The sequence below is a fragment of the Acipenser ruthenus genome, unplaced genomic scaffold (genome assembly GCF_902713425.1).
Source record: "Acipenser ruthenus unplaced genomic scaffold, fAciRut3.2 maternal haplotype, whole genome shotgun sequence".
NCBI classification, from domain to species: Eukaryota; Metazoa; Chordata; class Actinopteri; order Acipenseriformes; family Acipenseridae; genus Acipenser; species Acipenser ruthenus.
The window spans coordinates 1-22,500 of NW_026708541.1; the positions used below are offsets into that span (position 1 = coordinate 1).

At 41.9% G+C, this 22,500-nt stretch overlaps 3 non-coding genes across 3 annotated transcripts; 2 read left to right on the top strand and 1 right to left on the bottom strand.

Annotated features, from left to right (window-relative positions):
- Nucleotides 1-9,143: 9,143 nt before the first annotated feature.
- On the bottom strand, nucleotides 9,144-9,215 carry trnae-uuc (transfer RNA glutamic acid (anticodon UUC)). Its single transcript has one exon. It is a non-coding gene; the product is annotated as a tRNA-Glu (tRNA).
- A 4,490-nt stretch (nucleotides 9,216-13,705) lies between these two features.
- On the top strand, nucleotides 13,706-13,777 carry trnap-ugg (transfer RNA proline (anticodon UGG)). Its single transcript has one exon. It is a non-coding gene; the product is annotated as a tRNA-Pro (tRNA).
- Nucleotides 13,778-13,901: 124 nt separating this feature from the next.
- trnad-guc (transfer RNA aspartic acid (anticodon GUC)) lies at nucleotides 13,902-13,973 on the top strand. The gene has a single exon. It is a non-coding gene; the product is annotated as a tRNA-Asp (tRNA).
- The last annotated feature ends 8,527 nt before the right edge of the window (nucleotides 13,974-22,500 follow it).

The window sequence follows — 22,500 nt, forward strand, 5'->3', positions numbered from 1 at the left end:
GCAGAATTGCCAAATAAGTGTACTTTAACAAAAAAAATATTATTAAACTAAATACATTTGTGAATAACATTGTTGGAGATGGAGGGTGCCAATTATTATGTCTGCTACTGTAGATAGATAATATGCAATTCTTAAAGTGAAACATTTTACTACCATTGGATTGTGGGAATGTTAGTTTTGCAGAAAAATGTGTCCTTCAGTTAAAATTTTCTTGTTCTGCTCTTGTATGAATGGTCATGGAAAACTGGGTAATTAAAAAAAAAAAATTAGTATGAAATGTATTGGGATCTTAATGCACTGCGGAATTACAGAGCATTAAAAATGGAGGTGAACCATACAATTTATAACTTATTAACTTAACTACAATACATGTAACATCATTAACATGATCACATATTAATAATTAAGAAAACAATATTGTGAAGAGTACCTCTTGTCCCCTCAGAATCAAGAATTTCATTGCCTTGTACATCTGTAAGAACAAGTGGCTCTTCACTGGCAAGGGCTTCTTTCACCTTCTCTGCTACTCCCATTACTGTAGCCTCAAACTCCATGAAGCGAATCACCACTATTCTGCTGGGCTTCAGCTTTCCACCCACTGGCTCAGCAATTTGGATTGATCTACAAATAGTAATTAAAAAGAAAGAAAATTAAGTAAACTGTACTCTTCAATAAATCTTTAATAAGGTACTTGACATCCTAACATTTCAAATCTAAGCAGCCTTTCCCAAAAATATTTTCCTCATAATGGTAATTGGTTGTAGTATAGGATAAGAATTTTAAATAGGGATGCACCGAATCCATCTCAAAAGATTCGGCCGAATACCGAACCAAATACCGAATCTACAAAAACTGCCAAGAAAACTGAAGGAAACTTTAATGAAAAATAGACTGGCAGCTACTAACAAGGGACGTGCACAATCTATAGTTTTGATCTGAGAGTAGGGTTGCCAACAGGCTCCAGAATCTCAGGTCAGGTTTTGTAACTCACCTCTCTAAACTGCAATGTATTCAGTAAAGTGAATGTGAATTGTGCGAACTGTCACTAAATTCATTGAATTGTTTTACTTAATTGTTACCAAAAGCACACACCTGCCTGCGAGGATCGTTTCCATCAATCAGACCTACACAGCAGCTGATTGGCTTTCAGAGTCTCTGACTGCTGTCACAAGGTTAAATGAAAGAGTGCAAAGTTATCTAATAATGATGTTGCACTATTTTGATATATAGTTTACTGTATTAAAAAATTCAAGAAATACGATTAATCGTTGTTACGAGGCTCTCCGGATAAAATCGCCACAATTAAACAATTAAGTACATTTACTAAACTGCTCAAGCAATTCACACTCCCTTTACATACATTGCAGTTTAGAGAGGTGAGTTTAAAAAAAAAAAAAACCTGACCTGCCTTAAAGTGTCCCGAGATTCTGGAGCCTGTTGACAACCCTATCTGAGAGCTATGAGGAAAAAAATACCATGATAAGTGACCTGAATCTCCCTGTGAAATAAAACCCACGTTGATTTAAATGCACCGTGTGTGTAACACATATCAAATAGGCTACAAAATAGTTTAAAAATTATTTTAATAAAACACAGCAGTTACCAAATGGTTCAACTTGTATTGGCACATTACAATAACGTAAAATTGTATTTACTAAAGCATATTGTTCAACGTCTTGCACATCTGATATTTTTAAAGTTACTCGATTATATATATATATATATATATATATATATATATATATATATATATATATATATTGTGTGTGTGTAAAACAGGTTATTACTAACAATATTGACAACTGACACAGCATTGTAAATGTAAAATTTGGCTAGATTGGCTTAATTATATTATTTTGTATTATTTGATAATTAATTAGCTAACTGTTATTTCTCCCCAATTTATGTACTAAGGATTACACTCACCCCTAAAATCTAGTGAAAGGAAACAACAGACAAACCTTTGAAAAGATCTGATGGTGGTTGACATGCTTGCACGTGGGGTACAATCTGACCAAGGGAGCCAGCAGCAGCAGTAGGTGCAGCACGCATAAAGGCAAAACGGGGACTTGAGGAGCTAAGGGGGACGGGTTCCGCTGTGCTGTCTCCATTAACCTCATAGTGACTCTGATGCCTGAGGTCTATGAAGTTAAAACATCCATTTGCACCGGGGAATACTGCAATATTCACATCATCCGTGAGAGATAAATTGTGAGGGTTGATCTAGAAAAGATAAAACCGTGGTTTGTCATCACTATTGTTATCGGGGAGAGACATTATTTATAGTGCATAGATTTACAAATAGACCTACCGTAGGAAATTAACATAAAAGCAAAACGTGCCAGTAATGCGGCAGTAAATCAGATAAAAATTGCATGCGTTTTATTTTATTAAAGTGCACTTTAATATAAAATTGTAATTGTATTTTCATTAGTTATCAATCATATATATTTCATATTCATGTGGTATTTAATTATGAAGTAAAAGTATCACATTCATAGGAATCGACGGCTCCTGCTGGTGTATCCATATATATCTCCAAACCTGACCTTCACCCAAATCCTATTTTTTTAATGCCTTTATTGAAATAATCGGATATAACAATGTATTATACAACAAGAGAATGTATCTAACATAATATACATACCTCAATAAATGCACCCCCCCCAAAACAAACAAACAACAAACAAACAAACAAAAAAAAACATTTGGTCTATTACCAGGGGTATTATAGAACAATTCTACAAATAAACTGAATTAATTAAAAAGAGCACAAGTTTTGATTTTATTTTATTTTTTATTTTTATATTTGTTGCTTTTCTATTTTTAATCATTTTGATGGTGTGGATATCTCTCCATCTCTATCCAAAACAGCTAACAATTTGGTTTGCCTTCCGACCATTTCATTCGATGTATGTATGTGACCATTATTAATAACAATTCAATTATATATATATATATTATTTGAATGTTATTTTTTTTAACCAAATCCTAATTGAAACGGTATACTGCACCTGGAAAATACGACCAATTTTCTCCGATGTCATATCCTCTTCTCTTACCGTTACTCTTTTATTACCTTTAAAAAGAACAAAGGTGTCCATTGTCCACAATTTACACCAGTATTACGCAGGCTTCTTGGTACAACAGTATTAACCGGGCTTTGTATTTCCGGGACAAGGCTAGCACGCGGGAATTCACAGCTGTTTAGACAAGTTGCAACATAGACATTTGAAAATTTGGGCTGTTATTTGATTTCTAATACTTCGTTACAAAAAGGAATATGAAAAATGGGAAAACAAGCCTAAATCAGTTTTTGTACTTTAAACTCAGAAATTGGAAAATGAAAAAACGGTTCGAATTTTGTTTTTATGAAAAACCGAAATAGAAAAACGAGTCATTTTCTTTTTTTCCGATTTCCGATTTAGAATGCAAAAACGATTGGCCGGAATGTACACGGACCCATTAAAATCCTGTTTTTAACATTTAGTTTTTCAAAGTCAGCATAACGCTATACAACACAGTCCGTTTAATGACCGTATACAAGTTTTAAATGTTTACAAAACTCGACAATGTTGCCGAATTTGTCATTCAAACTTGTTTTATTTTAATCACTTTTGTCTGCTTGCTACTTTTTTCAGCGAACACATTTAAATGACCCTTGTTTGTTACATTTTAAAAGATTGATTTAAACGTTACAATGTAAATGTTGACTCAGTAGCTACCATTAAATATTTAAACCTAGGTGACTTTCTTTGATGCGCTATTAATTTTAAGCAACTTGCAAATTTTTTATATAGGTATATAAATGTCAATTGCTGTGGATAAACGCATCAGCCAAATAAATTACTATAACATGTAGTTTTCTAGCTTGCTATTTATTATTTTTTTATACATTTATAATATAAACATGTATTCATTTCAACATTTATTTAAAAATATTTATATCTAAATGTATTTATTCCTCTATGCATTTATTTAAATCATTTATTTATTTCTACCAAATAATTCATTTATTTTTAATTAAACGAGGAACTACAATTTATCACAGATTTAGACAAGGAAGCTACATGCCACTCTTGTGTGCAATTCCATTCTATGGTATCTACCCTAACAAACAGGAAACTAGAAATTTTCACAGGAAATCGAAGCTGGTCAGGTTTGGATGTAAGCTTAAAAAATGAATGCATTTCAACAATTGCACAATGGTGCAGCGGGCTAAGGTCGTGTGCTCTTCAAGAACGTCATGTTGTAAGTTCAAACCACGGTATTTTATTTTATTCCTGTGATATGTGCTGTTTTAAAACATAAATAACTTGTTTAATATAAATGGTGTTCATATCAAACTGCTAACACAGACATATAAAAAATACATACATTAATGAATGTTTAAATAATTAAAAGTACAAATACATGAATAAATAGCAAAGTACAAACATAAATGTAACCTTCAAAAAATTCGCCACTTGCGTTCTAATAATATCCCTTCCACAAATGTGCATCTGTAGCTGTTAAATAAAACGAAAATACTATATATATATATATATATATATATATATATATATATATATATATATATATATATATATATATATATTATTATTATTATTATTATTATTATTATTATTATTATTTATTTCTTAGCAGACGCCCTTATCCAGGGCGACTTACAATTGCAAGCAAATACAAATACATTCAAGTGTTACAATATAAGTCATACAATAAGAACAAGAAATACAATAATTCTCAAGTGTGACAAACCACAATTCAATAATACAGCAGATAATAGTGAAAGTTACATCAGGATATGATTAAATAGTGATAGTTACATCAGGATATGATTAAGTACAAAATACTACAGATTAAACACTTGGCAGATTACAATATTCTGAGGTACAGGATTAAATGCAGTAAAATAGGGGGCAGATAAGAGCAAAATAAAGCATATTTAAATGAAGGGTGATAGTGTCCCAGGATACAACAGAGGAGTTCTACAGGTGCTGTTTGAAGAGGTGAGTCTTAAGGAGGCGCCGGAATGTGGTCAGGGACTGGGCAGTCCTGACATCTGTAGGAAGGTCGTTCCACCACTGCGGAGCAAGGGTGGAGAAGGAGCGGGCTCGGGAGGCAGGGGAGCGTAGCGGAGGTAGAGCCAGTCTTCTAGTGCAGGCGGAGCGGAGAGGTCGAGTGTGGGTGTAGGGAGAGATGAGGGTCTGGAGGTAGCTGGGTGCAGTCTGATCAAGGCATCTGTAGGCTAGTACAAGAGTCTTGAACTGGATGCGAGCGGTGATCGGGAGCCAGTGGAGCGAGCGGAGTAGTGGAGTAGCGTGGGCGAAGCGAGGTAGAGAGAACACCAGGCGAGCAGCAGAGTTCTGGATGAGCTGGAGCGGACGGGTGGCGGACGCAGGGAGGCCAGCCAGGAGGGAGTTGCAGTAGTCTAGGCGGGAGAGTACCAGGGCCTAGACCAGGAGCTGGGTAGCATAGTTGGTGAGGAAGGGTCGGATTCTTCGGATGTTGCTCAGGAAGAATCTGCAAGTGCGTGCCAGAGTGGAGATGTGCTGGGAATAAGAGAGGCAGGGGTCCAGGGTGACTCCAAGGTTCTTAGCTGAGGAAGAGGGAGAGAGTGTGGTAGATTCCAGAGGAACAGAGATAGAGAGATCAGAGGAGGGGGAGGAGGAGGGAAAGAAAAGGAGGTCAGATTTAGAGAGGTTGAGTTTGAGGTGATGCGAGTGCATCCAGGAGGAAATAGCAGACAGACAGGTAGAGATACGGGAGGAGATGGTGGAGTCAGAGGTGGGGATGGAGAGGAAAATCTGAGCATCATCAGCATAGAAATGGTATGAGAAACCATAGGATGCGATGAGGGGGCCCAGGGAGCGGGTGTAGAGAGAGAACAGGAGAGGACCCAAGACTGACCCTTGGGGGACTCCAGTTAAGAGAGGGTGAGGTGTGGAGGTTGCTCCACGCCAGGTTACCTGGTAAGTGCGGTTGGAGAGGTAGGAGGAGAACCAGGCCAGAGCAGTGCCAGAGATCCCCAGGTCAGCAAGAGATGATAGTAGAATAGAGTGATCAACAGTGTCAAAGGCAGCAGAGAGGTCGAGGAGAATTAGGACAGAGGAGAGAGAGGCAGCTCGGGCACACTTAAGTGAGTTGGTGACAGACAGAAGGGCGGTTTCAGTGGAGTGAGCAGAGCGGAAGCCAGATTGGAGAGGGTCAAGCAGAGAGTGGTTGGACAAGAAAGCAGAGAGCTGGCGGTGTACAGTCCGCTCGAGGGTTTTGGAGAGGAAGGGTAGGAGGGAGACAGGACGGTAGCTCTGGAGGGAGGTGGGGTCGAGGGTAGGTTTTTTGAGGAGGGGAGTGATAGAGGCTTTTTTGAAGGCAGAGGGGAAGATGCCGGGAGGAGCAGGGAGGAGAGGTCAGAGTCTGAGAGGGGCAAGAAGGTGGAGAGGGAGGGCGAGTTAGTAGGGGATGTAGTGGGTGTAGGGGTTGGAGCAGGAGGGGGTGCGGGGGAGGGAGAGGTGTTAAAGAGTTTGCGGATATCTGAGATTTCAGAAGAGAAGAAGGAGGCAAAGTTGTCAGGGGAGATAGAGGAGGGAGGAGGAGGGGGAGGGTTTAGGAGGGAGGAGAAGGTAGAGAATAGTTTACGTGGGTTGTTAGTGGAGGCTTGGATTACAGATTGGAAATAAGCACATTTAGCAGAGGAGAGAGTAGAGGAGAAGGAGGAGAGAAGAGTGCGGTAAAGGTCTAGGGCAGCAGGGAGTTTGGTTCTCTTCCATTTCTTTTCAGCAGATCGCAGTGTGATTCTTGCCGAGCGGAGCACAGAGGAGAGCCAGGGATGGGGAGGGGAGGGGCGAGCAGGACGGGAGGTGAGGGGACAGAGGGAGTCGAGGGAGGAGGTGAGTGAGGAGAAGAGGGTGGAGGTAGCAGAGTCTACGGAGAGTTGTGAAAAGGAGTCGATAGGAGGGAGGTGAGAGAGAGCAGAGGAGGCAAGGACAGAGGGGGAGAGAGAGCAGAGGTTACGGCGAGAGGTGACAGTGGGGGTAGGAGGAGCAGGGAGAGGGGGGAGAGACAGAGAAAAAGAGATGAAATAGTGATCAGAGAGGTCCAGGGGGGTGACAGAGAGGTTGGAGGGGCAGCAGGCCCTGGAGAAGGTGAGGTCCAGTTGACGGCCAGCTTTGTGGGTAGGAGGGGACGGAGAGAGACAGAAGTCGAAGGAGTGAAGGAGAGGGAGGAATCCAGCAGAGTGGCTGGGGTTGGAGAGATGGATGTTGAAGTTATGGGCTTGGCCCCTGAGCGGGAGCGCCTGTCAGCCTTAGGGCTTTCGACTGCAGTTATATCGACCATCCAGAGTGCGAGAGTGCCCTCTACTAGGTCGCAGTATGCGTATAAGTGGCAGTTGTTTCAGAGTTGGTGTCTGGCTGAGAGCCACGACCCAGTCTCCTGTCCTATGGCAGTAATATTGCAGTTTCTGCAGAAACTGCTGGATGAAGGGAAATCTCCTTCTACACTTAAAGTGTATTTAGCCGCCATTTCGGCTTGTCATGTACGCATTGACGGTTTATCACCTGGTTGCCATTTTTTGGCATCTCAGTTTCTGAAAGGCGCAAGACGCTTGCGGCCTCCAAGAACGACCAGTTTACCGTCGTGGAGCCTTGATGTGGTGCTAGAAGCCCTTACCAAGGCACCGTTTGAGCCTCTCCACAGCGTGGATATGAAGCTCATATCTATTAAGACTGCATTTTTGCTGGCTGTGGTATCAGCAAAACGCGTGAGCGAGTTACATGCACTTTCAGTGCATCCTTCTTGTACTCGTTTTGCAGGAGACGGTTCTAAGGTCTCCATGCGCCCTAATCCGGCCTTTTTACCAAAGGTTATATCCCCGTTCCACATGAACCAGTCAGTCGAGTTGATGGCGTTCCATCCTCCTCCTTTTTCTTCCCCAGAGGAAGAGCGGTTACACATGCTCTGCCCCGTGAGGGCATTGAGGTGTTATATTGACCGTACAAAGACTGTGAGGCAGACAGAACAGTTGTTCATATGCCATGGTTCTAGATCTTTGGGTCAGCCGCTGTCTAAACAGCGCCTTTCCCACTGGATAGTGGATGCTATTAAATTAGCGTATGAATCTGCAGGCCTTCCACCACCAGGGCAGTTGAAGGCGCATTCTACCAGGGGTATGGCGACATCCGGGGCCCTCTTTCGAGGGGTGCCGGTGTCTGATATTTGCGCGGCAGCCAGTTGGGCTACGCTGCATACTTTCATGAGGTTTTACAGGTTAAATGTACTGGATTCCTCTGCTCCACTGTTTGGAGCATCTGTTTTACACTCTACGACGCCTCAGGATGCGGACGTATAGAGTGGTAGATAGCATGGTGTTGACTGTTCCACCTTTAAGACAGGTGTCATTACGAGCATAGATGCTGAGGCGCAGCTCCGCATATGCCTAGATGTACTGCCTACGCAGTTGCGTTATGACGTAAGTCTGTCCTACTGCCGAGAATCCTCCCTCGCGACAGCTAGGGTACACTGTATCCCATGTTGATGGTTATTTTCGACTTGAAAGGGAACGATAGGTTGCGGATGCAACCCCGGTTCCCTGAAAGAGAAAATAACCATCAAGCTGCGAGGTCGCTCCGGTAGCCTTCACGGCCTGAAGAGCAAAAGAGGAAGTGCATCCCAACGCGCGCAGTTAAGTAAGCTCCCAGGGGGGCGGGCTTACACTGCAGCTGGCGTGGGGGCCTATCGGCAGCTTTGCTATAAAAGCTCAGCCTACCGGTGCTGCCTGACGGCAATATCTCATGTTGATGGTTATTTTCTCTTTCAGGGAACCGGGGTTGCATCCGCAATCTATTGTTGTTCCACACTCTCCCATCTCATCCATTCTCCCTGTTTGGCCTGGGAAATGGCCTTTATACACCTCATCCTCTCCTCCTGCTTTTGCACCTCGTTGACTACCAGCTTCCTTCTTTGAGCTGGGGCCGCCTTGTGCCATGTAGGAGGAGTTGAACTGAAACCAAGACCCCCTCTTCCATGCTGAACTTGCCCCATGATATATATATACATTTCAAGTAAATAGCTTTATTATTATAATGAAAACACATTACACATGACCACAGTTCTGTAACAAAATGACAATAACAAAGACGTTCCCATACCGGGAGTCGAACCCGGGCCGCCTGGGTGAAAACCAGGAATCCTAACCGCTAGACCATATGGGAAGCGGAGGAGCAACCTCCTGGACATGCATCAGTAGCTAGTATACAGAACAATGATTGGTAAAAAACCACATATTTCATTACAAACACGTTACAAATTAAAGCAAACTTCAAGCCATTTATATTTATTCTCAATTAACAGAAACTCTTCCATTGCTAAAAAATATTTTTAAAAAAATCTGTTTGTGCTTCTCGGAAGGCATACGATGGAGGGCGCACTGCAGTTTTTCAGTCTGGGGAATATTACAAATTAGGAGACACTGCTTTAAAATACACATGTAGGGCGGGCGAATCTGTTACAAAGAATTGCCACACTTTGTATTTATCTCCATAATGCGTTGGGACTAAATAAACAGATACATTAAAATAATTTGGAGAATGCGGGCATCAATCCCGCTACTTCTCGCATGCTAAGCGAGCGCTCTACCATTTGAGCTAATTCCCCTTGATTTATGCTAGCGATTCTCATAGGCTCCATCACAGCTTGATACGAGCAATTCAGATTGTCTCGGCAATGTAGTCTGCCAATTGCAAATTCAAAAAATAAATTAATTAACTAAATAGCAAATATTTCGACGAGAGGTATGTTTTCAATTTCTTCAAAAAGTAGTCTCAGCTCGTTGATTCAGTCGCTTTAAAATCCACCTCTGTGTCCCGATGCAGCAGCGCTGTGTGCTGTGGCTCGAGCTTGTTTGACGAGGCAGGCAATGCAAAAATGCCAAAACTTGCTTTTGTATCACACGACAAACTTAAGGTCTGCTTTAACGGCTTGGATGTCTCAAGTTAGTTTGTATTGTTAATGTAACACCTCATTATTGCACAGTCATTGTATCATATGAAGTCTCTGTTGTGCTACGAAGATATTGCCAGTTGGGGCGACGGTCTGCCAATAATATTAATATTGCATTTTCAGTGTCTTCAACAACTAGTCTGTTCACAACAAAAATGCAATCTGTGTTAGGAACACTATTTTAGTCTGATTTAAAATGGAAATTAAAATAGTATTGAGTGCTGACAAGAGTTGGTATCAGCTGTTGATTTCCTTGAAACAATCTTTCCGAGCGCTCGCTTAGCATGTGAGAAGTAGCAGGATCGATGCCCGCATTCTCCAAGTAGTTTTAATGTATCGGCGTATTTAGTCCCAACGCATTATGGAGATACATACAGTGTGGCAATTCTTTGTAACAGACTCGCCCGCCCTAACAAGCGAAACGTTCAACAGCTCGGAAACACCATAATAGAATCCGATGCCTTTACTAATGCGTTTCGAAACTGTTAAGTTTTCTCCCAAATGCAGTTCTCAACAAATGTTTTTTTTTTTTTGTATTCCTTCCAGAGTAAGTCCAAAAGGCAAACACTGGAACTGGCTGCCTGAAAGTGCAGCGCTTCAACTGCCTCAACAAACGCTTAGCTCTAAAACGTGTACATTGAAAGTCTATTAACATCTTTAACACAAGCATCTGTATTCCAATAGCGGTTAATCCACAGAGTGATCAATAAAGTGGCTGCTGGCGTTGTTTAAATATTAACAAGATGTTTTCAGGATTCACGCGTATTCTGAACAAGCACAATAGAATATGGTAGTGAAAGGACAAGAAAATAACAGGTTTATTGGCTCTGGTCTTGTATCATCACTCTGACTACTGTCCGTAAGAAAGTGGCATTAATAAAAATGTCATTATGCACCCGATACGCATGCCAGCATCAGTGACACACTGTCGCTGGAGGTGAAAAGCGCTCAGTGCCTACTGGCACTGGTGTGTAAAACCTGTAACATGATAAACCAGCGCTCAGTGTATAACACCTGTAACATGATAAACCAGCGCTCAGTGCCGCACCGCCGCGGACCAGCAGCCAATTGCAAGCTAGCAAGCCAATATAGAAACTGTCACATGACAAGTGTTCGTGTGGTGTTTTAGCTTGCTGAAATCATCTTCTTTAGAAACTTTATTTTTTATTTTTGATGGCCCACATTGTAAGTGATATTCTGGAAGACGAGACTCCCTTTTCAAAGCGCGCAGAAACAAGCAATCAGCAGCGGCAGTGCTTCCCAGCAGCTTTTGTCGAAATTCTCTTTTTATATTTATTTTCTGTTAACATTAGTTTATGTTTCTGCTCCCTCGATCACGTTGTGCAGTATCTCCCGTATATGCTGGCGGATTAACAGTTGGTTCTCTGTGGCGCAATCGGTTAGCGCGTTCGGCTGTTAACCGAAAGGTTGGTGGTTCAAGCCCACCCACGGACGGTGCTTTTTGCATTTCTTAATCACATTAGAAAATGGCACTGTAATACATTACTATTTCCTTTGGTTTAAATATGTTTGGTACAAAGGGGAGACAATTAACACTTAACAAGCTGCCGGTATGTTCTCAATTGGCACTTGTGTTCTTAAAGGCATAGCGTGCATTTAAATTAAATAGGTTCTACAATGCAAAAGCAAGTTTTGGCATTTTTGCTTTGCCTGCCTCGTCAAACAAGCTCGAGCCACAGCACAGTGCTGATGCATATACAGCTCTGGAAAAAATTAAGAGACCACTGCATAATTATCAGTTTCTCTGGTTTTACTATTTATAGGTATGTGTTTGGGTAAAATGAACATTTTTGTATTATTCTATAAACTACTGACAACATTTCTCCCAAATTCCAAATAAAAATATTGTCATTTAGAGCATTTATTTGCAGAAAATGACAACTGGTCAAAATAACAAAAAAGATGCAGTGTTGTCAGACCTCGAATAATGCAAAGAAAATAAGTTCATATTCATTTTTAAAAAACACAATACTAATGTTTTAACTTAGGAAGAGTTCAGAAATCAATACTTGGTGGAATAACCCTGATTTTCAAGCACAGCTTTCATGTGTCTTGGCATGCTCTCCACCAGTCTTTCACATTGATGTTGGGTGGCTTTGTTTGATAGCTTGTGACCATCCATCTTCCTCTTGATCACATTCCAGAGGTTTTCAATGGGGTTCAGGTCTGGAGATTGGGCTGCCCATGACAGGGTCTTGATCTGGTGGTCCTCCATCCACACCTTGATTGACCTGGCTGTGTGGCATGGAGCACTGTCCTGCTGGACAAACCAATCCTCAGAGTTGGGGAACATTGTCAGAGCAGAAGGAAGCAAGTTTTCTTCAAGGACAACCTTGTACTTGGCTTGATTCATGCGTCCTTCACAAAGACAAATCTGCCCGATTCCAGACTTGCTGAAGCACCCCCAGATGAGTCCAATTTTCAGCTTTTCCCAACACCTGGTCGTCTAATGGTTAGACGGAGACCTGGAGAGGCCTACAAGCCACAGTGTCTCGCACCCACTGTGAAATGTGGTGGAGGATCGGTGATGAACTGGGGGTGCTTCAGCAAGGCTGGAATCGGGCAGCTTTGGCATGAATCAAGCCAAGTACAAGGTTGTCCTGGAAGAAAACTTGCTTCCTTCTGCTCTGTCACGTTAATTTCCAGCTTCCCAGCATCAGGCCATTCCTGCAACCTTCTTGTTCCCGGATTTGCACTTCTTCATTTGCCCCCTTCATCAAGGCACTTAATACAACTTTCAAAGTCCATTTCATTCAATTTGAGCTTCCAGGCACAAATAATAATGTCCTACGATTATCAACATTTCAGTCAAAGCGTCCTCCCACAACACAATAGACAATACACTCTTAGACTGCTCCTGATCAAATCAATAGGATGGCTTGAAGTTTGCATGCAGTGGAAATTGGTATTTGAGAGATAAGGCGTTTAAGATGATGTCGCGATGGGAATGTGAATAGAGTCAGTTATATTTGCATCATTCTGTATATATACCCCATACCCCTAGACCAACGAGCCAGCTGCCGGTTTTATCCGGCGGCCGACGCGTGATACAGTACTTCAAAAAATAAATAGAAAAAAAGGAGGCTGGGTTTCGTTGTTTTGCAAAGGATGCACTGCAACGTCTGCTCACAGGAGCAGTCCTACTACTGCTGCGACACGAGGGTTTTGACCTGCTCCGTTCCCGACCTGGGCCGGTTCACCCCTCCTTAGACGACCTGGCATTCACGAGCTCCCCCAGAAACGCCATGTCGATGCCGTGCTAAGTGCGGACTCCCGATCGGCACAGCCAGTTGCAGCACAGAGCTTCCATGCTCAAGCGATCCGCCTGCCTCAACCTGCCCCTGTAGCTGGGATTACAGACACATGACACGGCACCCGGCGTGAGCGAGAACGGCTAGAAGGCAATTCAAATCCCCTTGTCTGAAATGAGAGCGAGAGTACTCGGGCAGTTCTCCACTGACGTGGCAGCTTTTAATGCCGATTCCATTAAAAGCATTGCCGGGTCCTGCTGTAGCGGTAAAACACTGTGACCAGATGAATGAATTGAAAAAGTGTTACGTCAAACACATGTGAATCCTAGTTTTCGTGCTGCGAATTTAAAAAACGGGACCCTTGTCATGCTGCACTTATTTTGCTGCCAGAGACTGTATCACGCGTCGGCCGCCAGATAAAACCGGCAGCTGGCTCGTTGGTCTAGGGGTATGATTCTCGCTTTGGGTGCGAGAGGTCCTGGGTTCAAATCCCGGATGATCCCGATTTTTTTTGTTTTTGTACTATACTGTTTTCGATCCGTAAACCGACATTAAGCTCAGCAGGCAGTTTTGACTTAGACGCTTTGCAACTAAATGCGTTGCCGTATTGGCATGTAGCGTGTGCCTTCCTCGTTAGTATAGTGGTCAGTATCCCCGCCTGTCACGCGGGAGACCGGGGTTCAATTCCCCGACGGGGAGATTTTTTTTTTACTGATTGAAGGCAGGTGCGTGCTGCTGTAATTGTATACATAAAGTAAAAAAGAAAAAGAAGGTTGCATTCGCCGTGAATCGAACCCGGGCCTCCCGCGTGGCAGGCGAGATTTCTACCACTGAACCACCAAGGCTCGCGTGACGTTTTAATTACTCCTTATTGGCTAGGTGTTACACAAGCAGACAATTCGGTTTCAATATATTCCATATTACAAGGCGTGTCACAGCAACAGCTTTGCAGACTCAACAAAGACTGCAGTCCTCGTTTAACCATTGTGCAATCAGCCCTCAGCCCACGCCTCCATTCGGAGACCAAACCACACAATTCTTTGGAAAGACAGAGTTTTGCTCTATTAAACGCCCGGGAGCGAGAGGATGCTGCCTGACCCGTCGGGAGCGAGTGTCAGATTGTTGTATGTTATGTGTCTAAACTGCTCTTTCTCTCACTTTTACGTCACCCCTCTCAAGCCCTCGTAGGCAACCAGTGAAATGTGAGGTGATGTGAATAGAGTCAAATACATTGCATCATTCTGTGTGTGTATATATATATATATATATATATATATATACATTTCAAGTAACTAGCTTTATTATTATAATGAAAACACATTACACATGACCACAGTTCTGTAACAAAATGACAATAACATACTGGGAGTCGAACCCGGGCCGCCTGGGTGAAAACCAGGAATCCTAACCGCTAGACCATATGGGAAGCGGAAGAGCAACCTCCTGGACATGCATCAGTAGCTAGTATACGAACAATGATTGGTAAAAAAACACATTTCATTACAAACACGTTACAAATTAAAGCAAACTTCAAGCCATTTATATTTATTCTCAATTAACAGAAACTCTTCAATTGCTGAAAAATATATAAAAAAAAATCTGTTTGTGCCGATCGGGAGTCCGCACTTAACACGGCGTTTCTGGGGGAGCTCGTGAATGCCAGGTCGTCTAAGGAGGGGTGAACCGCCCCTGGTCGTGAACGGAGCAGGTCAAAACCCCCGTGTCGCAGCAGTAGTGGGACTGCTCCTGTGAGCGGACGTTGCAGTGCCTCCTTTGCAAAACAACGAAACCCAGCCTCCTTTTTTTCTATTTATTTTTTGAAGTACTGTATCACGTGTCGGCCGCCGGATAAAACCGGCAGCTGGCTCGTTGGTCTAGGGGTATGGGGTATATATACAGAATGATGCAAATATAACTGACTCTATTCACATTCCCATCGCGACATCATCTTAAACGCCTTAACTCTCAAATACCAATTTCCACTGCATGCAAACTTCAAGCCATCCTATTGATTTGATCAGGAGCAGTCTAAGAGTGTATTGTCTATTGCATTGTGGGAGGACGATTTGACTGAAATGTTGATAATCGTAGGACATTTTTATTTGTGCCTGGAAGCTCAAATTGAATTAAATTGTCTTTGAAAGTTGTATTAAATGCCTTGATGAAGGGGGCAAATGAAGAAGTGCAAATCCGGGAACAAGAAGGTTGCAGGAATGGCCTGATGCTGGGAAGCTGGAAATTAACGTGACAGAGCAGAAGGAAGCTAGTTTTCTTCCAGGACAACCTTGTACTTGGCTTGATTCATGCCAAAGCTGCCCGATTCCAGCCTTGCTGAAGCACCCCCAGTTCATCACCGATCCTCCACCACATTTCACAGTGGGTGCGAGACACTGTGGCTTGTAGGCCTCTCCAGGTCTCCGTCTAACTATTAGACGACCAGGTGTTTGGCAAAGCTGAAAATTGGACTCATCTTGGGGTGCTTCAGCAAGGCTGGAATCGGGCAGATTTGTCTTTGTGAAGGACGCATGATTCAAGCCAAGTACAAGTGTCACATTTTCACTTTTCACGTTCTCTTTTATTATATTATTCGCTCTGCACACACTCTTAACTCAGGTGAGACGTTAAGGAGGACAGAGAAGTTTAAAACTCCTAGTGGTTTATGTTCGAGCACTGGACGAGCGGTGTGTCCTTAAAACCTTTTTATTTAATCAAGAAAATCACTCAGACTCATTTATTCAAAGTTTTATGAATCAGAGCAACATCAGCGCTCCTTAATATTGGTTTAGTAGTTTGCGCATACTACCAAAACCCGAAAACATGTAACAATAATTAGCAATCCTAAGTTTATTACAAGCTTCAGCATTTAATACTTCAATAACATAATACAATTAGATGTATTCAGTGCAGCCCTCAGGCTGGTTAAGCACAAAGCCTACAAGCACCAACTGCTATGTTTTAGCACATTCAATATAACACCCTCAATACCAAAACATAGTTTCAAAACCTATTAGCAATATAACCAATAAATGTGAGATACAATAATACCATTAATATGCTTACCTCCTATTATAAGGAAGAGTAGCGTGAACAAAAGAGAAGGACTGCAGCTAATATTAATCTCTCCAAGGTCAGGCTGATAGAGAGTTCAAGAAGACAGGTCACATAGTTTATTCTTCATTATTTATTCAATCCTTTTATTTTGTATGTTCTACCACAACTTTTCTTTATGCTGCATCTTTTAACTTCAAAGTCAAACTTGTACGTTACTTCTTATAGCATATGGCTGCTAACCTTATTTCTTTCTGCTAGCAGCAGTATATCAGCAATATTACAATAGGATTTTATTCAATTTTTCTGCTCTCTATTTGTGGTGTATCTTCTGACAATGCTTATTTTTCTTAAGTTATAGTCTGCTTTTACTCTAGGTTGTTCTTACTCACCTACTTATTTTAAAACTGAATTACAAGCAGAAACCTACTCAAAGCGAGGTCTTTTAATCCTTTTCTGTTTTCTCTTTCCCTTAAGAATACTTCTAACTCATTTTCCCTTTATATTCAGAAGTTATAATTCTTGAATGTAAGCACACAGTAATTCTTTTCATTGAATTAGGACTCAGTTTTCAACTATGCTCATCTTGATAGAAAACAGCTTCAGGTATGCTATCATATTAAGCAAAGTGAATCATATGATCTTATACATACAAATTGTTCATAGTATTTCATACTAACAATAATTATCACTACCTATGATTATATGTTACCACAACAATCTATACTATTTAAAGCAAACATTTTAACATGTATTTATTAGTATAGCATTATTCTGTATTTAAGCTGAAAAAATATTAAAAATTCCAGCCCTCAATTCTGGAGCTGTGCCTATCTTGATAAGAGACTGCTCAAGGCCGGCCAGTGTATCAAGTTGTACCAGATTCTGTTATACGGTCTTACAGAGAGAGCACTTTACAGTATTTGTTACAGACTAAAGATTATTCAAACATTACAAATGGTTACAGCACATATCATCTCATTAATACATTTCATTTTTAAATCATCTAGTCCATGTCCAATGTTTCAGCTCGTTCCCAGCAGGACTCCACTTCTGTCTTGGGTTCAGCTCGGGTCGGCTCTGCAAACACCACAATACCTATTTTGCTCTACATTATTAGTGGGCAGACTTAATACAACTGAATCTGAATCAATCGAGGAGCAGTGAACTCTAGCCACTGAAATTCTCCATGCAAAGGAATCCAATTTCTTACTACACATAATAACTGGTTCGAGGTCACCCGTGACACAAGGTTGTCCTGGAAGAAAACTTGCTTCCTTCTGCTCTGACAATGTTCCCCAACTCTGAGGATTGGTTTTTCCAGCAGGACAGTGCTCCATGCCACACAGCCAGGTCAATCAAGGTGTGGATGGAGGACCACCAGATCAAGACCCTGTCATGGGCAGCCCAATCTCCAGACCTGAACCCAATTGAAAACCTCTGGAATGTGATCAAGAGGAAGATGGATGGTCACAAGCTATCAAACAAAGCCGAGCTGCTTGAATTTTTGCGCCAAGAGTGGCATAAAGCCACCCAACATCAATGTGAAAGACTGGTGGAGAGCATGCCAAGACGCATGAAAGCTGTGCTTGAAAATCAGGGTTATTCCACCAAGTATTGATTTCGGAACTCTTCCTAAGTTAAAACATTAGTATTGTGTTTTTTAAAAATGAATATGAACTTATTTTCTTTGCATTATTCGAGGTCTGACAACACTGCATCGTTTTTGTTATTTTGACCAGTTGTCATTTTCTGCAAATAAATGCTCTAAATGACAATATTTTTATTTGGAATTTGGGAGAAATGTTGTCAGTAGTTTATAGAATAAAACAAAAATGTTCATTTTACCCAAACACATACCTATAAATAGTAAAACCAGAGAAACTGATAATTATGCAGTGGTCTCTTAATTTTTTCCAGAGCTGTATATGCATCAGCACTGTGCTGTGGCTCAAGCATGTTTGACGAGGCAGGCAATGCAAAAATGCAAAAACGTGCTTTTGCATTGTAGAACCTATTTAATTTAAATGCATGCTATGCCTTTAAGAACACAAGTGCCAATTGAGAACATACCGGCAGCTTGTTAAGTGTTAATTGTCTCCCCTTTGTACCAAACATATTTAAACCAAAGGTAATAGTAATGTATTACAGTGCCATTTTCTAATGTGATTAAGAAATGCAAAAAGCACCATCCCTGGGTGGGCTTGAACCACCAACCTTCCGGTTAACAACCGAACGCGCTAACCGATTGCGCCACAGAGACCAAACTGTTAAACAGCCACCGCATACGGGAGTGATTAGCAAAGCGAGATTTATATCCTGCACATTTATATCCCACTCCCCCATATAGTCTGGCTGTGCTGATGTCCTGTCAGAGCTATCAATTATTATTATTATTATTATTATTATTATTATTATTATTATTATTATTATTAAGCCATTGTAAAAGCAGAGGAGACATTTTAAATTTAAGCCTGTGCTCTTCTCTCAAACCATAGCACTTCTGTGGTGTAACTGGTGAACACATCGGCCCATGAGAATCGCCAGCACATCACGATGGGAATAAGCTCAAATGGTAGAGCGCTCGCTTAGCATGCGAGAAGTAGCGGGATCGATGCCCGCATTCTCCAAGTAGTTTTAATGCATCGGCGTATTTAGTCCCAACGCATTATGGAGATACATAAAGTGTGGCAATTCTTTGTAACAGACTCGCCCGCCCTAACAAGCGAAACGTTCAATAGCTCGGAAACACCATAATAGATGCCTTTACTAATGCGTTTCAAAACTGTTAAGTTTTCTCCCAAATGCGGTTCTCAACAAATGTTTTTTTTTTTTTTTTTGTATATCTTCCAGAGTAAGTCCAAAAGGCAAACACTGGAACTGCCTCAACAAACGCTTAGCTCTAAAACGTGTACATTGAAAGTCTATTAACATCTTTAACACAAGCATCTGTATTCCAATAGCGGTTAATCCACAGAGTGATCAATAAAGTGGCTGCTGGCTGTTTAAATATTAACAAGATGTTTTCAGGATTCACGCGTATTCTGAACAAGCACAATAGAATATGGTAGTGAAAGGACAAGAAAATAACAGGTTTATTGGCTCTGGTCTTGTATCATCACCCTGACTACTGTCCGTAAGAAAGTGGCATTAATAAAAACGTCATTATGCACCCGATACGCATGCCAGCGTCAGTGACACACTGTCGCTGGAGGTGAAAAGCGCTCAGTGCCTACTGGAGCTGGTGTGTAACACCTGTAACATGATAAACCAGTGCTCAGTGTATCACACCTGTAACATGATAAACCAGCGCTCAGTGTATAACACTAGTAACATGATAAACCAGCGCTCAGTGTATAACACCTGTAACATGATAAACCTAAGCTCAGTGTATAACACCTGTAACATGATAAACCAGCGCTCAGTGTATAACACCTGTAACATGTTAAACCAGCGCTCAGTGTATAACACCTGTAACATGTAAACCAGCGCTCAGTGTATAACACCTGTAACATGTTAAACCAGCGCACAGTGTATAACACCTGTAACATGATAAACCAGCGCTCAGTGTATAACACTTGTAACATGATAAACCAGCGCTCATTGTATAACACCTGTAACATGTTAAACCAGCACTCAGTGTATAACACCTGTAACATGATAAACCAGCGCTCAGTGCCGCACCGCCGCGGACCAGCAGCCAATTGCAAGCTAGCAAGCCAATATAGAAAGTGTCACATGACAAGTGTTCTTGTGGTGTTTTAGGTTGCTGAAATCATCTTCTTTAGAAACTTTATTTTTTATTTTTGATGGCCCACATTGTAAGTGATATTCTGGAAGATGAGACTCCCTTTTCAAAGCGCGTAGAAACAAGCAATCAGCAGCGGCAGAGCTTCCCGGCAGCTTTTGTCGAAATTCTCTTTTTATATTTATTTTCTGTTAACATTAGTTTATGTTTCTGCTGCCTCGATCACGTTGTGCAGTATCTCCCGTATGCTCTGGCAGTTTAACAGTTTGGTCTCTGAGGTGCAATCGGTTAGCGCGTTCGGCTGTTAACCGAAAGGTTGGTGGTTCAAGCCCACCCAGGGACGGTGCTTTTTGCATTTCTTAATCACATTAGAAAATGGCACTGTAATACATTACTATTTCCTTTGGTTTAAATATGTTTGGTACAAAGGGGAGACAATTAACACTTAACAAGCTGCCGGTATGTTCTCAATTGGCACTTGTGTTCTTAAAGGCATAGCGTGCATTTAAATTAAATAGGTTCTACAATGCAAAAGCAAGTTTTGGCATTTTTGCATTGCCTGCGTCGTCAAATAAGCTCGAGCCACAGCACAGTGCTGATGCATATACAGCTCTGGAAAAAGAGACCACTGCATAATTATCAGTTTCTCTGGTTTTACTATTTATAGGTATGTGTTTGGGTAAAATGAACATTTTTGTTTTATTCTATAAACTACTGACAACATTTCTCCCAAATTCCAAATAAAAATATTGTCATTTAGAGCATTTATTTGCAGAAAATGACAACTGGTCAAAATAACAAAAAAGATGCAGTGTTGTCAGACCTCGAATAATGCAAAGAAAATAAGTTCATATTCATTTTTAAAAAACACAATACTAATGTTTTAACTTAGGAAGAGTTCCGAAATCAATACTTGGTGGAATAACCCTGATTTTCAAGCACAGCTTTCATGCGTCTTGGCATGCTCTCCACCAGTCTTTCACATTGATGTTGGGTGGCTTTATGCCACTCCTGGCGCAAAAATTCAAGCAGCTCGGCTTTGTTTGATAGCTTGTGACCATCCATCTTCCTCTTGATCACATTCCAGAGGTTTTCAATGGGGTTCAGGTCTGGAGATTGGGCTGCCCATGACAGGGTCTTGATCTGGTGGTCCTCCGTCCACACCTTGATTGACCTGGCTGTGTGGCATGGAGCACTGTCCTGCTGGACAAACCAATCCTCAGAGTTGGGGAACATTGTCAGAGCAGAAGGAAGCAAGTTTTCTTCCAGGACAACCTTGTACTTGGCTTGATTCATGCGTCCTTCACAAAGACAAATCTGCCCGATTCCAGCCTTGCTGAAGCACCCCCAGATGAGTCCAATTTTCAGCTTTGCCCAACATCTGGTCGTCTAATGGTTAGACGGAGACCTGGAGAGGCCTACAAGCCACAGTGTCTCGCACCCACTGTGAAATGTGGTGGAGGATCGGTGATGATCTGGGGGTGCTTCAGCAAGGCTGGAATCGGGCAGCTTTGGCATGAATCAAGCCAAGTACAAGGTTGTCCTGGAAGAAAACTTGCTTCCTTCTGCTCTGTCACGTTAATTTCCAGCTTCCCAGCATCAGGCCATTCCTGCAATCTTCTTGTTCCCGGATTTGCACTTCTTCATTTGCCCCCTTCATCAAGGCACTTAATACAACTTTCAAAGTCCATTTCATTCAATTTGAGCTTCCAGGCACAAATAATAATGTCCTACGACTATCAACATTTCAGTCAAAGCGTCCTCCTACAACGCAATAGACAATACACTCTTAGACTGCTCCTGATCAAATCAATAGGATGGCTTGAAGTTTGCATGCAGTGGAAATTGGTATTTGAGAGTTAAGGCGTTTAAGATGATGTCGCGATGGGAATGTGAATAGAGTCAGTTATATTTGCATCATTCTGTATATATACCTCATACCCCTAGACCAACGAGCCAGCTGCCGGTTTTATCCGGCGGCCGACGCGTGATACAGTACTTCAAAAACTAAATAGAAAAAAAGGAGGCTGGGTTTCGTTGTTTTGCAAAGGATGCACTGCAACGTCCGCTCACAGGAGCAGTCCCAATACTGGAGCGACACGGGGGTTTTGACCTGCTCCGTTCCCGACCTGGGCCGGTTCACCCCTCCTTAGACGACCTGGCATTCACAAGCTCCCCCAGAAATGCCATGTCGATGCCATGCTAAGTGCGGACTCCCGATCGGCACAGCCAGTTGCAGCACAGAGCTTTCGTGCTCAAGCGATCCGCCAGCCTCAACCTGCCCCTGTAGCTGGGATTACAGACACACGCCACGGCGCCCGGCGTGAGCGAGAGCGGCTAGAAGGCAATTCAAACCCCCTTGTCTGAAATGAGAGCGAGAGTACTCGGGCAGTTCTCCACTGACGTGGCAGCTTTTAATGCCGATTCCAT